At 52.8% G+C, this 16,073-nt stretch overlaps 1 protein-coding gene across 1 annotated transcript in view; it reads left to right on the top strand.

The window, feature by feature from the left end:
- CCNJL (cyclin J like) overlaps window positions 1–15,803 on the top strand; it is a 102,318-nt gene extending 86,515 nt beyond the window's left edge. Inside the window, exon 8 of the transcript XR_009407415.1 lies at window positions 15,737–15,803. The gene's annotated coding sequence lies outside the window, so the exon portion shown is untranslated. The remainder of the gene's footprint in view (window positions 1–15,736) is intronic.
- Window positions 15,804–16,073: the final 270 nt, after the last annotated feature.

Below are 16,073 nucleotides of genomic sequence, written 5' to 3'. Positions count from 1 at the left end.
TAGGGACAGAGAAGCCATAGCAGGTAGGACAACAGGGCTAAAGCCAGGAGCACCCTCTCCTGCCCCAAGCCTCCTGCTGCCCCAGGATGCCGAGACCTGGAGCGCCCTCTGGTGGCACACTCTGCAGCCTGGCCAGCAAAGGCACCCGGGGAGGTTGGGGGGCAGTCTGGGTCCAGGGGAGAGAGGCTGCGCCTTTCCAATCACTATCCTCTCTGGCGGGCTGGCCGGCCTGCCACTATATCCAGGAGTGTCCTTCCTTGGAGGAAAGTCAGCTTAAGCATAGTAACAACGAGGCACTCACACAAAGAATCACAAAGGGTTCACTGGAAGGAGGAAGGGGACTCTTGAAGCCATGACTGGCCCATCAGAGTTACAGGAAAAGTGTAACAAATCTCACAAATGTCCTCTCCACTGTAACCTGAGACATCCCAGCATTGGCACCCATGCCGTCTCTGCGCCTTCACAGAGCTGCCTGGGTGAGCATCTGTTGCCCTATCACCAGGGGCTGGACCAGCCTCAACCTGTGAGCCCTGCTGAGCTGGAGGACAAAGCCTGCAGTGAGACACAGAGTGTAGAAAGGGGCTCTGAGACCATCTTATCACTTATTCACTTGTCTATTCAATAAATCTTATTGATCCCTACAATGTGCAGACGCACGGGGTCTGGGGATGTGGAAATTAAAAACAGGCAAGGTCTCTGACTTCTGGAAATCCAGAGTCCAGGCTGGGAGAGGCAAACAACAAAGGGACAAGGTCAAGAGTGCTGGGGACACTATACAACAGGGTGACGCACCAGCATCTAAGGAGGTCATTTTCACACTGGTGGGCAGGGAAGGCCTGGTAAGAACACGGGGTGCAGACACTTCAGTGCTTGGGACGCAGGACTGCGGATAGCAGGCTCAGGAACTAAAGGCAAACGTTGAGCCCTACAAAAGCTGGATTAGGGTGGGGGGGCCAGCTCAGCAGATGGCAGAAACAGAAGGAAGGACAGGGCGGGGCGAGAGAAAGAGCAAGAAGAGCTGGGGTCAGAGAGGGCAGGAACCACACAGGCTCCAAGACTGCGCCAGAGGTTTGATTTGATTCTGAGGGCTAAGGTGGTCACTGCAGGGCTCCGAACCGGAGGACAGCACGATCCGATTGGCATCTTTAATAGGCTGTGCCTTTTGCTTTGTGGAAAGTAAAGGATAAAAGGGATGAGGTGAAAGCAAGAGGCCAGCTAGGAGGGGAGTCCAGGTGTCGAGACACAGAGGTGGTTCTGCAGTGGGGCAGGAGGAGTCATGTTCTGATGAACCTGAGAGGCACAGTGGGCAGTGGGCAGAATTGCTTGGGAGGGGCTGGGAGAGCCCAGAGCGAGCTGGGTGCCTTCTCTCCCACTCCATGCCCCTTTCAGCCTGGGTCTAGGGCCTACTGAGTCATCTCCCTCAGCTCACTTCCAGCAGGGGAAAAGGACCTTACACTCCACTGCCAGAGGTGCCCTCCTGCTGCCCCCCCCTCGCCCCCGGGCTGTATCTCCGGTGGGTGTGTTCACTAGGGACCTTGGGACCAGAGGTGCTCTCAGCCTTCTATAGCTCTCCATTTCCTCTCTGGGTCTCCCTCTCTGCACCCCACTTCCTCTCTCTCGCTCTCCTCCCTCTTTCCCTCTCCCCATCCTTCCCTCCCTCCCTCTCCCTCTCTCTCTCTCTCTCTCTCTCTCACACACACACACACACACACACACACACAGTTTACTGCAGCCTTAACAGAAGGAAGTCTGCAGCACAAACAAGGGGTCTCCTGGGACAGAGCGAGAGGCGCTGACTGTGGACTTTTCCAAGGAGTGGGAGGCAGCCCTTTGCTGGCTTCCACATTCCATCCTCCTGCTGCCTCCATTGTAATGCCCTCCTGGTTGGTGCAGCCAGAGGCAGTTTTGTCTCCAGCCACTGGGCAGCCTCTGAAAGCATTTTGGTTATGCTGACTGCAGAGGGAAGGAGACAGGCATCTAGTAGGGAGAGGCCAGGGATCTGGCCCCCAAGTCAACCCTCCGTGGGCTTGCTGCCATCAGAAATGGAAGAGCCCATCCTCTTCTCCAAGGTCCTGCTGTCCTCACGCTGCCATGACTCAGGGGGCAGCCATCTGTGGCTGCGTTGCTCCCTTAGTCCTCTCAGCAGCGAGGTAGGTGGGACTACCTGCCCAAGGTCACACAGAGAGAGGCCGTGCAGGTCCTCAGACTCCAAAACCAGCCTCCTTCACAGGGTGCGTCACTGTTGCTATCAATGCGACACTTTGTTTCAAGTGAAGTCATACTGGGAAGTCCAGGGTACAGGAGATAAAGTAGGGCTGCCTAGGTTGAAACAGCCTGCAGGATTCTCAAAGCCCCTTCCGTCCCCCCACTTCCATCCTCCCCATGAAGCCTCCGAGGCCATCTCTCTACTCGGGACCACTGTGCAGGGCAGCTCAGGCTGTGCTCTGCGAAATGGGGGACACCATTCCTGGGGGTTACTTCTGGGGCTGGTGGGGCTATGGCGAGCTACCTCCAGGGCAGGGGTGGCAAACAGGTGGTGTCTTGAACATGCATTGCTGGTTAGATGAGGTGCCGTGAGTAACTAACGAGGAGCAGAAGGGGGGCAGGGACAGCTGCGAACGCTGAGGCTCTGCCTTCCCTGGTCTAAGAGATGGGAAATTCGAAACTGAATTTTACAAGATGCCTTGCCACTCTCTACTCCTTACAACTCCATGGTGACTCGAAAATGGAGATATCACCACAGCTTGAAAAAAACCCGCCCAAGGCTGGAGGCTTAGCTACACTGTGGTGCCTGAGAGCCTCCAGCATGCCCTTTCCCAGAACCCGGGCAGGTTTGCTTTTTTGGGTGCTTCTACATCACCTGATACTGACCTAGCATCCTATGTTTGGGCAGAGAGGGGCTGTCATTGAGATTTTTTCCCCCCATCTCCACTATCCTTCGGTGGGAAAGGCTTGTAGCCAGAACCGGCCAGAGGAGCCAGACTGGGGACTGGCGGGACATCTTCCCCCTCAGGGCCTTGGCTTCTTGTTCTCTTCTTCCTCTGTTTTTTGTTTTTTGTTTTTTTTTTTAAACAAACTTCCCCCAACATGGGCCTTGAACTCACGATCCTGAAAGCAAGGGTCTCATGCTCAACTGACTGAGCCAGGCAGGTGCCCCATAAAGATTATTTGTTTGTTTTGATTTATCAGGTGCTTTTTTTTTTTTAATAAAGATTTTATTTATTTGAAAGAATGAGAAAGAGCATGAGAGGGGGAGGGTCAGAGGGAGAAGCAGACTCCTCACTGAGCAGGGACCCTCAAGTGGGACTCAATCCCAGGACACTGGGATCATGATCTGAGCAGAGTTGCTTAACCAACTGAGCCCCCAGAAGCCCCCCACTTTTTTAAAGTAAACTCTATGCCCACCATGGGGCTCAAACTCATGACCCCAAGATCAAGTTGCGTGCTCTACTGACTGAATGAACCAGGTAGTGCTGATGCTTTCCCTAATTTTTTCTTGAAAATCGGTCCACTATAGCGCATATCTCAATAGGTACAAAAGGGTATACATGACGTGTCTCCCTGTCTCTCCTCCCTGGAGGTCAGCTGCTGCTGGCCCTTCCCTGGGCTCTTCTCTCTGTGGTATGTGGCCCAGAGAGGCCTGCAACCTGCACCTCCTGGCCTCTCTAGCCACAGACAAGGGAGAACATCCCTCTTGGCAATAGTGGCCTTGCTCTGTAGCTGGGTCCAGGCAGAGGGATGGAGGGTGTGAAGACAGAGGGCCAGGATGATTCATCCCAGGCTGGAAGATTCCCAGGCTCTGGGCCACTAGGGAAACCCCTGCAGAGAGAACAGACCAGTGCCTGCTGTCCTGCATTACAAGGTCTTTGCTGGTCCTCCTGGCTAGACCCCAGGGATGCCACCCGGCTTGAGTTAACAAATGCACAGATAGGGAATTTCTTGGGAAGGCAGAATTTCATATTTTTCTTCTTTTTTTTTTTTTAAGATTTTATTTATTTATTTGACAGAGATCACAAGTAGGCAGAGAGGCAGACAGAGAGAGAGGAAGGGAACCAGCCTCCCTGCTGAGCAGAGAGCCCGATGTGGGAATGTAGGGCTCCATCCCAGGACCCTGGGATCATGACCTTAGAGGCTTTAACCCACGGAGCCACCTAGGCACCCCAGAAACAGAGGAAGAAGAGAAAGCCCCAGTTTGGGGTTTGTTGCTAGGGCCCCTGGATGGGGAGGTGGCCAGGCCAACAGCACACAGAGTAGGCCCCGGCTAGAAAGGTGGAAGGGCTCTGGGTCTCATCCCTTTGTCATAGCCTCAGAAATATGAAATTCTGGGGTGCCTAGGTGGCTCCGTGGGTTAAAGCCTCTAAGGTCATGATCCCAGGGTCCTGGGATGGAGCCCCACATTCCCACATCGGGCTCTCTGCTCAGCAGGGAGGCTGGTTCCCTTCCTCTCTCTCTGTCTGCCTCTCTGCCTACTTGTGATCTCTGTCAAATAAATAAATAAAATCTTAAAAAAAAAAAAAGAAGAAAAATATGAAATTCTGCCTTCCCAAGAAATTCCCTATCTGTGCATTTGTTAACTCAGGAAACAGGTACATTTTAAAGATTTTATTTATTTCACAGAGACAGACACAGTGAGAGAGAGAACATAAGCAGGGGAGAAGGAGAAGCAGACTTCCTGCAGAACAGGGAGCCTGATGTGGGGTTCGATCACAGGACCCTGGGATCATGACCCAAGCAGAAGGCAGACACTGAACGACAGAGCCACCCAGGCACCCCAGGAAACAGGTATTTCTTAAGCTCCTGCTTTGTGCTTGGCACCATGCTGGGTGCTGGTCAAGTTCCCTGCTTCCCTGGAACAGCCAGGCCTATGGCATGTGTGTGAGGTGTAGACAGGGAAATGGGTGGACAGTGTAAAATGCTGAACTGGGACCTACTACCCGGCCTACCATCAATGTGGGGTCTGAGGAGCCAAGGAAGTCCTCCCGGTGGAAGTGGTGTGCAAACTGAGGTCCAAAGACTGAATCAAAGCCAGGGAGGGTTGGGGGTGCAGTGCAGAGGGAGTCTGGGTGAGAGGCCCAGCTCTGAGACAGGGTATGGGGACTTCTGGTAGGATTCAGGAGCCATGTGAATAATCTCCAGCTGCCTTAGAGCCTGGACCCATATATAGTGTCTGGTCTTACCAGGTGCACCTCTCTCTACCCAGGGGACCAATGCGTCACTAACCCGGGACTGAGTATGGGTTTTTGTGGTTGCCCTGCTGCACTGGCTAACACTGGGCCAGGCACGCCATCAGGTTCTCTTGAATGGTTCTGGTACAAGTTCATGATCTCCCCTCAGAAAAGGACAGAGATCCAGCAATGAGGAGTTATAGCTCATCCCCTGGGGGAGGGACCCAATGCCGGAATGTCAGATAGCAGGACTGCCGGAAAGGAAGAGAACAACACAAGGCTTGTGATAAACGGGGGTGGGGGTGGTCAGGGAAGCCTGGCTGGGAGGGTATCCCTGGGCCATCTCCCCTACAAAGCCCTGAGGGTGAGGTAAGGGGGGGGGGGGGCCTAGGAACAAAAAGAAAGCCCTTGAGGCTGGAGTGAAGGGAAGGAGGCAGGAGGGGAGGTCAGGGTGGAGACAGGGAGGGACTAGGGAACAGCACCCTGTAGGCCAGGTAAGGTTTCACCTGTTATTCCAAGTCCATGAGGAAACCTTCCAAGTTTCTTTTCTTTCCTTCTTTTTTTTTTTTTTTTTTAAGATTTTATTTATTTATTTGACAGAGAGATCACAAGTAGGCAGAGAGAGAAAGGGGGAAGCAAGCTCCCCGCTGAGCAGAGAGCCCGACATGGGGCTCGATCCCAGGACCCTGGGATCATGACCTGAGCGGAAGGCAGAGGCTTAACCCACGGAGCCACCCAGGTGCCCCACCTTCCAAGTTTCTAAGCAGGGGTGTAGCAGGACTTGATCTGCACTTTTATTCTTTAATTTTTTAAAAAAAAGATTTATTTTAGGGAAAGAGAGAATCTCAAGCAGACTCCCCACTGAGTGCGAAGCCCCATGCTGGGTTATCTCACAACCCTGAGTTCATAACCTGAGCAGAAATCAGGAGTCTGACATTTAACCAACCAAGTCACCCAGGCACCCCTTGATCTGAACTTTTAAAAGATCACAGCAGCCCCAAAGATTCCGGAAATATTTCCAAGGATGAATGAAAACAAGTTGCCAATATGTTGGACGTGGCTGGAGGGAAGGGAGGAGTCCTAGAGGGCTCCTGGATTTGGGGCCTGTGCAGCACTTACTTGAGCTGCTGTCACTAGAAAGAGCTCAGTTTGGGAGTCAGATAGCCCCAGACCTCAATCCGTACTTAATGTTTTCACGCGTTGGTTTTTCTCTTCTGAAAAATGTCAACAAACTACAGTGACAGTTGCACATTGACGGGGTTAAGGCTAGTCCCTTTGATGAAGGATAATTGGAAGGCAGGTAGGGACAAGATGCCACCCACCCCCAAGAGGAAACCACCCTTAAAAGGATTTTACACCACCCTGGAAGAAGCCCTCCACCCTTTTCCATAGCCTAGATAGGTGACAAAAGTCTGATTGGATGACAGGTGCTGGGAGGGCTAATCACATTGAAACAGTCTGCCAAGTAACCCACAAAACCCCCTAGACTTAGAAACTCTGGTGGCGACCCTTTCAGGTCCCCCCTCCTCCGTGGGAGTGCAGTACAATCACTTTGGTATCGCTCAGTAAGCCTTGCTTTGCTGACCACCATTCTGTCTGGTCCACCTCTTCAAAGTGTTGGTGTGACCAAGAATTATAGGCACGGACAGAAAACCAAAGAGATTACAGATGTCCAGAAAAAAAAAAAAAAAAGCTGTCCTAAGGTCCCATACCCAGACTAGGTACCTCCAAGTTTGCTCAGAGGAAAACAAGATTAATAGAGGCTCTGAAGACCAATGTAACACTCCCTTCCGATCTCAGCTCCCTGACCATGTGACTCTTGATCTCAGGATCATGAGTTTGAGCCCCACATTGGGTATAAAGATAACTAAAAAATAAATAAAGAAAGAAAACCCAAATGAATAAAGAAACTTAAAAACTTAGTTCTGAGCCTCAGTTTCCTTACCTGTAAAATGGGATTATGGAATATGCCTATCTCCTAGGCCTGAGATGATTTTAAGTGAGATACTACACAGTGATCACCTAGCACAGTGCTGTCACAGTAAGCACTCAGAAAAGGGGGGAGGGGAGTGTAGGGCCTATCCCCTAAGTCCCTATGTTCTGCTGGGGACACATAATCAGCTACAGAACAACATACACAAAAAACAACACCTCATTCATGCAGTATCTTCATCTGTGGTCTGACTTCATCCCTGCAACCATGCTGCAATCTGTCACTATTTTGCAGATGAGGAAACAGCTCCAGAAAGGCTAAAGAACCATCTGCAAAGCTCCCACCGCAAAGCCTGGGCTGTAAACCAGGCTTTGTCCATTGTTGCCTGTGGCTGAGTCGTCTGTTCAGTGCAGTGGGCTAGCTAGGAATGGCTTTTAAGTTTTTTTAAAAATACATAAAAATAAATTTTCTTGACGTGTGAGAATGATAAATTCAAATTTCAGCTGCCATTAACAAGGTCTTTACATAGCCTGGCTCATTTAAATGGCTGCTTTGCCACAAGGGCAGAGTTGAGTAGTTGTGACAGACAGGGTAGGGCCTACCGTATTTACTCTGGCTCTTTATGGGGGTGGGGGAGAAAGCGGGCAGACCGCTACTGGGAGGCACAGCTGTACTTGGACAGTTCTCGCCCCAAGGAGGCAGAATAAATGCCATCCGAAATAAACCAGGCCCCACTCCAAGGCCATCCGGGAAGAAGAGTGTCAAATCCGAAAAAGGCAGGTCATTCCAGAGACCCCTCCAACTTGGAGGGACCTCGGAGAAATCGAGTCCGGCCGCTGCTTTTTAGGTGAAAAAACCCGAGGCCCAGAGGCAGACGGCAACCTCCCCGAGACCATCGAGCACGTGGCGGGCAGCCAGCGTAGGGGTGGGTCGGGTGGAGGGCTGCCTCCCTCCCCGCGGGCAGATGCGGGCCAGCACCCGGAGTCAGAGTAGTTGGTGCTGGGGAGGGGCGGGGCGGGGCCTCTTCAGTTCAGTTGGGCCCCGGGGGGCTGCGGGGCGCAGGGTGGGGAGAGCGGGCAGCCCGCCTACCCGGCGGGAAAGAGGAGGCGCCTCCGCTAGGCCTCCGCCGGCCCGCACCCCCCTTGCTGGGCCTCCCCTGCGCGCACCACCCCCAACCCACCCCCAGCTCTAAGGAGAGGCCGTGCCCAGCCTGCGGCTACCTGGGCGCAGGGATTTGCCCAGCCTTCTTTTGTCTTTCGCCTTTTGTCTTTCTATTTTGCAAAGCTTGCGGACACGCCCTGCTCCCCCGGCTACGAAAGCAGGGGGGACCCGCGCGGCGGGGGAGCGCGGGCGCTGGGACTCTGCAGGAGCCGGCGGGCGGGCGGGGCAGCCCTGGGTGCGCGGTGCCTCCCGCCGCCCCCGGGAGCCGAGCCCCGCCGCAGTCCCCTGATGCGAGCCGGGAGGGCCGCCCCGGGGAGTTTCGAAGGCTCCTTTCAATTGTCGCCTGCAGAAATAAGAAATGTAATAGCAAACATTTATTAAGGGCGGGGCTCAAGAACCGCTCGCTGCTCTCAGTTCGTTTTTGCCACCATTCGATCTTCCGCAAGCCGGAGCTTCCCACGGCGTCCCCCGACAGTCACCTGGAACCCTGGCCGCCACCAACCCCGCACAAGTCCTCATCTGATCCAAATCTCCAGCCCCTCCCGCGACTACCCTTCTCCGGGGCCCTTCGGAGCCGCAGTCCACGGCAAACTGCTGGGTACTCAGCCTCTTCTCCGCATGTCGCCTTCACCCCCACTGCCCTCAAACCGGGGCCGCCCCATCCTTACAGCCCTTTCAAGGGAAACTGTTAATTTTCCCACACAGTCCTGTCGATCAGGGCTTGCTCCTTGGGGAGCCTTGCAACCCGTTTCTCTTCCCTTCTCCCGAAGTCATTTCTGCCTGTGGACTTAACTACCACCAGCCCAGACAGCCCCAGCCCCACTTGTTACCACAGGGAAGGAAACACCTGAGGTCTAATAGCTGGGTTAAGAATTTAGGCGGGATAGATGGGCAGGAGGAAAAAAAAAAAATCCATAGTTTTAGTACTGGTCCCCAGAGGCCCAATAGTGAATTTGAGGCCCCAACAAGGCAGGCAGTTTTTATACTTTTTAGGCAAAAAGACAATAAATCTGTGAGGAATCGGCAGGACAAAGAAAATTTAACTTTGGAAACTTTAGGCGGTAAGGAATGCTAAACAGAATTTCGGCTGGGGGGGCAGTAAATCAGTGACAAGTACCAGGACTGTTCATACAACCTTCTGGGCTCTGAATTTCCCATCTCTGAGTTAGGATGTCTCTCCACCTCCTGGTACAGGGCAGGTGTCTCTCACGTGGGAGGTTTATTTCCTGCTCTCAAGGGGGACAGAGCAGGCTCTGAGTGTCCTCCTTACACAGGCTGTCCCTTCAGTAACTTTTATTTAAAATCAACAATATGTCAAAGTGGCCCATCTTGGCGCAACCTCCCCTTGGTCTCTGCATTACGCTCTCCTGCAAGCTGCTTGAAAGTGACTTTCACTGTCACCTTCCACCCATCTCAGCCCCTTCCTCCCTCCCTGGTATCCTTTTTTTTTTTTTTTAAGATTTTATTTATTTATTTGACAGAGATGACAAGTAGGCGGAGAAGCAGGCAGAGAGAGAGGAAGAAGCAGGTTCCCTGCTGAGCAGAGAGCCTGATGCGGGGCTTGATCCCAGGACCCTGGGACCATGATCTGAGCCGAAGGCAGAGGCTTTAACCCACTGAGCCACCCAGGTGCCCCCTCCCTGGTATCCTTAATTCTTATCACCAGCATCACAATTTTAGGGTCCTCATTCTCTTTAACCGGCACTTCCTCTCCCTCCTTTTCCCTGGTCTTCCCACCAGCATCTCTTCAACTTCATCCAGACCTCCAACCCACTGTCTCTGTTGGCCGCCTTCTCCCTTCCTTCCAAGGCCATCCACACACACCCAGTTCTTCCCAGACTCTCCACTAGTATTGGTTGTGTGTGTAGTGTTTCCTCTTGCCTAGAATGCTTTCTTTTTCTTTTTTTTTTTTTTTTTGAAAGACAGAGATCACAAGTAGGCAGAGAGGCAGGCAGAGAGAGAGAGAGAGGGAAGCAGGCTTCCTGCAGAGCAGGGAGCCCAATGCGGGGCTCGATCCCAGGACCCTGAGATCATGACCCGAGCCGAAGGCAGCAGCCCAAACCACTGAGCCACCCAGGCGCCCCCCTAGAATGCTTTCTTGAAACGCTTTTGTTCTCCTGCAGAAACGTCTTCTTTTTCCTTGCACGTCACCGGCTGACCCTTCTCAGTCTCCTGAACGCGTTCAGGCATCAGAATGTCATGTCCCTCGCCCCTTCCTCACTTGTGGTCCTTGAACTAGCTCTTAAATCAAGGCGTGTCTAGGTGATCTCATCCTATGCTGTGACAGCACCCCTAGGCTGTCACACCCACATTTCTTTTTTCATTTCTGACTTCTCTGGGGTCCAGCCACTAACTTGGCACTCCCACGTGGAGGCCTAGCAGTTGTCTCAAGGCTAACATGTATTCATCATAGTGACTCTGCTTGTTTCGTGTTGGCAGGATTCTCTCCCTGTGTCTCCCGTCTTGTGCCCCCCCAGTCTCCCCCCACTGCAATAAATGGCATTCACACCACGGTTGCTCAAGCCCAAACAAAGCATCGTCTTTGAAACCTCTCCTCCCTTCTATGGCCACAACCAGCCTCTCAGGAATCTTTGTCAATTCCAAATGCATCCTTGCCGGCCGTAGGTCTGAACACGCGCCTCCCAGATTATCACAATATTATCGCTGATCTCACAATATTATCACATTGCTTCCTCCTCGAGCCCTACAATCTATTCACATAGCGGCCAGAGGGATCCGTCACGTCAAACTGTCCCCCTGCTCAAACCCTGCGTGTGTCCCATTTCCTTCCAAGTCAAAGTCCCTACAGTGGCCCACAAGGCCTAATGGCTTGGGCCCTGTGACCTCTTACACAGTCCGTGAGGGTTGCTGTAACAAAATACTACCAAGTGCGGGGCAGATCGACAGCAGGAGTGTGTTTCTCACGGTTCCAGAAGCTGGAAGTCCAAGATCAGGGAAGCAGCACGGTCCACGAAGGGTCCTCTTCAGGGCCCGTCTCTGTGTCTCACATGGCAGAAAGGGGCCAGGAATCTTATCTCTGGAGCCCCCTTTATCAGGGCACTGGTGTCCTTCAGGAAGGCTCTGCCTCATGACCTAAGTATGTCCCAAAGGCTCCACCTCCTAATATCAGCGCCCTGGGGATTAGGAGGTGGACATGAAGTTTAAGGCCAGCACATGGGCCACAGCCCCCCTCTGACTCCTCTCTTGCCAGCCCAGTCAGCCACACCGGCCCTCCTTACCCTGTTCCTTCCACATGCTCGTTCCCCACACAGGGCCATTGGCTGATGGTCTCCTCTGCCTGGGAAGCTTATCCCCTCACCGCCTATATTCCCTCGATGTCACCTTCTCAGTGCGAAAAGAAGAGGCACTTTGGAAGTATTTCCAGAATAAGTGACACCAAATCCCCTGCAGCCTTTCTGCAGGGCCTTTGCTCATCAGTTCCTGTCCCCCAGGGCTGTGTCCCTCCAGAGTCAAGGCCCCCTCCCTGTGCTGGAGCCTGAGCTTTGCTCACATTTCCCCAAAGACACTTACTGGCTAGTGTATCTGGTGTCTGTCCCCTGACTTGCTAGATGAAGTTGGCATCTCCTTTCCCTGTTCTATCTGACCACTGGGAGATAGACTCTCAGGAAGTACTAACCAGATGGGCTTAACATTTGCATTACGATACTTTTCCCTGACCCTCCAACCCAGCCCTGAACAGTGAAGAGGGAGACGTTCCTTGAGTTTTCCATCAACTCTTCCCAAATAACTTCAAGCCACCACAGCCCAGAGAACCATCCATTCATGTATGTATTCAGTTAACCTCTGTTAAGCAATCTCCGCGTGCCCGGGACTAATGTTAGGTGCTGTATACATTACTTGTATATATCCGTCTAATCTTCACAACTCTATGACATAATGTTCTTACCCAATTTACAGATGAGAAAATTGAGGAACATGGTAGAAGTCTGGAGTCTGTTCTCTGCTAAACCTTAAGACCAGGAAGACCCAAAATCCAGACCAGAAATTCCAGCCAGACTCTGGGCAGAGCCGACTGGATGCCCCTCAGGCATTTCATACTCCACAGGTCACTAGCATTTGCCTCTCCCCCATACCTCTCTTCCATGACTCCTCACCACCACCTCCCCGCCTCCATCCGCCTGTCATCCTGGTCAGAAACAGGCCTCACAGATCTAATCCGGCACCAAAGCCCTCTTTATTTTGGCGACTCCACCAAGCCAACCTCCAGCGCTTGCCTCCAGCCCACAGCACCCTTCCTCCAGGTCCTGAGCTTCCTAAATGCGTAATATCCTGCAGCAGCTCCCCAGTGTCCTGACGGTAAAGTCCATGCTCCAGTCACTTGCTCCACTTCCACCTTGCTCTTCCCACCCTACCGGATCTAGAGCTCTGGCCGCAGCTGGGGCTGGGATTGGAGCACTGGAGCTGTCTTACACCTCTGGGCCTCTGCTGGGCTGGTCCCAGTTCCTCTCTCTGGACAAATGCTTATTGGACCAGAAGTCTCAGTTTAGCCTTCTGTGAGCCCTAGGACTAGATGATGCTGTGACAGCCAATGCTCTTCCCTACCATGGTGGCATTGCTTGTCTGTCCGTCCTGTCCCCCAAGCAGAATGTAAGCTGAAGTGCTGGGATCCCATTGGCCTTGCAAACAAAGGCCCGGCAGACAGGGCAGCTGCTCAACATTATAGGCAGTGAATGAGTGAATGAACCTAGGAACTAGAGAAGGATCAGTTTGGATACCAGGCATGGAGGTAGGCACGTTTACACGGTTGTCCTAGGATCGGATAGTCATACTCCTGCAGTGGGATGGCCCAGAGCCTTGGCTTTGGAGTGAGACCAATGGGTTTGCATCCTGTCTCTGGCAGTATTTGTGTGGGTGACGTTAAGTGGACTCCTTGGCTTCCCTGTGCCTGAGGTTTTCCACCTGGAAGGTAGGATGATACTATCATCTCCAGGTGGTTACAGTAAAGCCAGTGGGTGAGCAGTGCTTGACCAGTGCGTGACCAGTGGGAAGGGCTCTGCAGACAGTATTGATTAAAGGGTGGTTCTGCCTATTTCTGCGGCTTGGCAGAATGGTGGGGTGACGCTAAGGATTGGGCGAGCAGGTTGCCTGGGCCCAAATACTGACTCCCATGTATTAGCCGTGTGACTTTGGGCAGATGACTTCACCATTGTGAGCCTCAGTTTTGCCATATACATTGGGGTGATAGTGTGTTCTTCCCAGGGTTGCTGCGAGAATTAAATAAGATGCTGTAGAGCTGTTAGCCCGGTGCCCCGAGGGCGGGCGACTGTATTTTCAGCCGCAGCCAACACTAGCACACGTGGGTCCTGTGATGCAGGGAGCCGGCGGGAACCCTGGGCTCTCCAGGAGTGAGTTAGAGACCAGCTCCTTCTCTCTGCTGTTCAGGTGGCACCTCTCAGGAGCCCCGAAGTGCTGTGATTCTGAGTCCTGCCTGCTCTTTGTCATCCCTAACACCCCTGGGCACCGTCTCCAAGGAAACCCACTTTCCGAGGAAAGAGGAAGAGACCCCCTTTTCAACCCTCCAGCTCTGCTGCCTCAGCCCCCACGAAGGGGAAGCCGGCTTACTGGGCTTACTCGGTGACTCATCCCCAAGGGGTGGGGGGGGGGGTCGCCGTATTTCCGCCTTCCGCCTTCCCCTGGCTGCTAACGGGTTAAGCTGAGGCGCTAATGGAACCGACAGGAACTCAGTGTTAGCTCACTAATGGGTCGCCCCATCTGCCCTCCCTGCAACATAATACCTTCACCCTGGTAAAAGGCACTCAGGGACTTCCTGTTGGCTCCAATGTGCTGGTTTCTGACATCTTGAAAGGCAGAGGCTGGAGAGGGAAGGAGGTGGCTCCATGGAAGTGGGGACAGGATGAGAGAGGCTTTGAACCAGCAGTCAGGACATCTGTCTCTCATCCCAGCTGTGTGAGCCCGCACACACCCATTCCCCTCTAGAAGCCTCAGTTTCCTCGTCTGTGACCCCTACAGATTGTGCTATAAAGGTCTGGCTAGAGCAGACATTCTGGAATTTTCCAATCCCGTCACTTTGCAGCTGAATGTCCTTCCAGAATCACTGAACCCCCATAAAGTAGGGAGCACCTACTATGTGCTGGTCTATGCCAGGCACTGTGGACGGGGGCCTGGGTGTGCCAAGGAGGCACCGTCCTACCCCAGGAGCTCCCAGGCCCTGTGTTTTCTGCTCCAGTTTTTCTGTTTGCAAATGAAGGAGTGCAGAGAGGCCTCCAGGCTTCCCGAGGACCTCCTGTCTGCCAGGCTCAGGGCACAGAGCAAGTACAGAGGGCTGGAGATCTTCCTTTTTTTTTTTTAAGTTTTCTGATGATACCATGTTCTCTCCCCTCCTAGCCTTTGCACAAGCCATTCCCTATGCCTAGAATAGTCTCAGCTCCCCTGCTCTTTGCCTGTCTAACTCAACTTATTTCTCAGACCTTGTCTGCCTTTCTCCTCCCTTCCTTCCTCCCCTACTTCTAGAGCATTTACCATCTGCCAGGCTGTGCCAAGAATTTGGGATCCAGGAGTGAACAAGATAAACTTTGTCTCTGTCCCCTGGGAGCTTACAGATTCTTAGGGGAGGAAACAGCCAATTAATTCCACAAAAAAATAGGATACAGTAATTTAAGTCACAATGAATGTAAGCGGGACAGAAACAGGGCTGAGACAGAAGGTGGAGTGGGGGCACTCTTGGAAGAGGCAATAGCACGTGCACAGCTCAGAGGCAGGAAAGCAAATGGCTTATTAGGAGGGTGGAAGGGCCAGTGTGCTGGAGCGTTGGAAGGGAGGAAGGCAAGCGAGATGCTGGAGAGAAGGCCTAGCGGGAGCCGATCAGCCTGGAGGTCCTTTGTGGGGAAGCCAAGACTCCTCCCCCATGTGTGGGTGGGTGTTCCCCCTTTCCTTCCCTATCATAGCAGACATCACACTGGATCGTCACTGCTCATTTCTCTGACACCACCCCCCCACCCCAAAGAAACCACAACTTCCTAAGGACAGGGCCCTCTTGCTGTAAGAGTTGTACTCCTCCTTCCTTTTTTTTAAGATTTTTAAAATTTGGGCGCCTGGTGGCTCAGTGGGTTAAGCCGCTGCCTTCGGCTCAGGTCATGATCTCAGGGTCCTGGGATCGAGTCCCACATCCAGCTCTCTGCTCAGCAGGGAGCCTGCTTCTTCCTCTCTCTCTGCCTGCCTCTCTGCCTACTTGTGATCTCTCTCTGTCAAATAAATACATAAAAAAAATCTAAAAAAAAAAGATTTTTAAAATTTATTCTGAGAGAGGGGGAGGGGGAGGGACAGAGGAAGAGAGAGAATCTCAAGCAGGCTGTACTCTGACGGGGGAGCTGAGCCAGAGACGGGGCTTGATCTCCCAACTGTGAGAACATGACCTAAGCTGAGACTGAGACGGATGCTTCAAAGACTGAGAAACCCAGACGCTCCTCCGTTTTAATTTTTTTTTTTTTTTTTTAAGTAATCCACACCCAACTTGGGCTCAAACCTATCACCCTGAGATCAAGAGTTGCAAGAGCTGCATGCTCCACCGGACTGAGTCAGCCAGCCACCCTGCACCCTTGATTCCAGACTCACTGCATGAAGCAAGACACTTCTCTTCCGTAGAGCTGCCAAACACTGTCTCTCCTGTCAGCCCCGTTTCAGTTAAGGGCTCCACCACTCCCACAACATACGCAGGCATCGTGGTGGACACCTACATCTCACGGCATCACCTGGGCCACCGTGGGAGCTGCTCCACTGCTCTCTCTTCTACCTCCCCATCATACCACTCCCCTGCTTAGAATGTTGGCAAGTAC

This window comes from Mustela nigripes, chromosome 12 (genome assembly GCF_022355385.1).
Source record: "Mustela nigripes isolate SB6536 chromosome 12, MUSNIG.SB6536, whole genome shotgun sequence".
Taxonomy (NCBI): domain Eukaryota; kingdom Metazoa; phylum Chordata; class Mammalia; order Carnivora; family Mustelidae; genus Mustela; species Mustela nigripes.
Note: the sequence above shows the minus strand (reverse complement) of the source record. Positions and strands in the feature narration are given on the sequence as shown.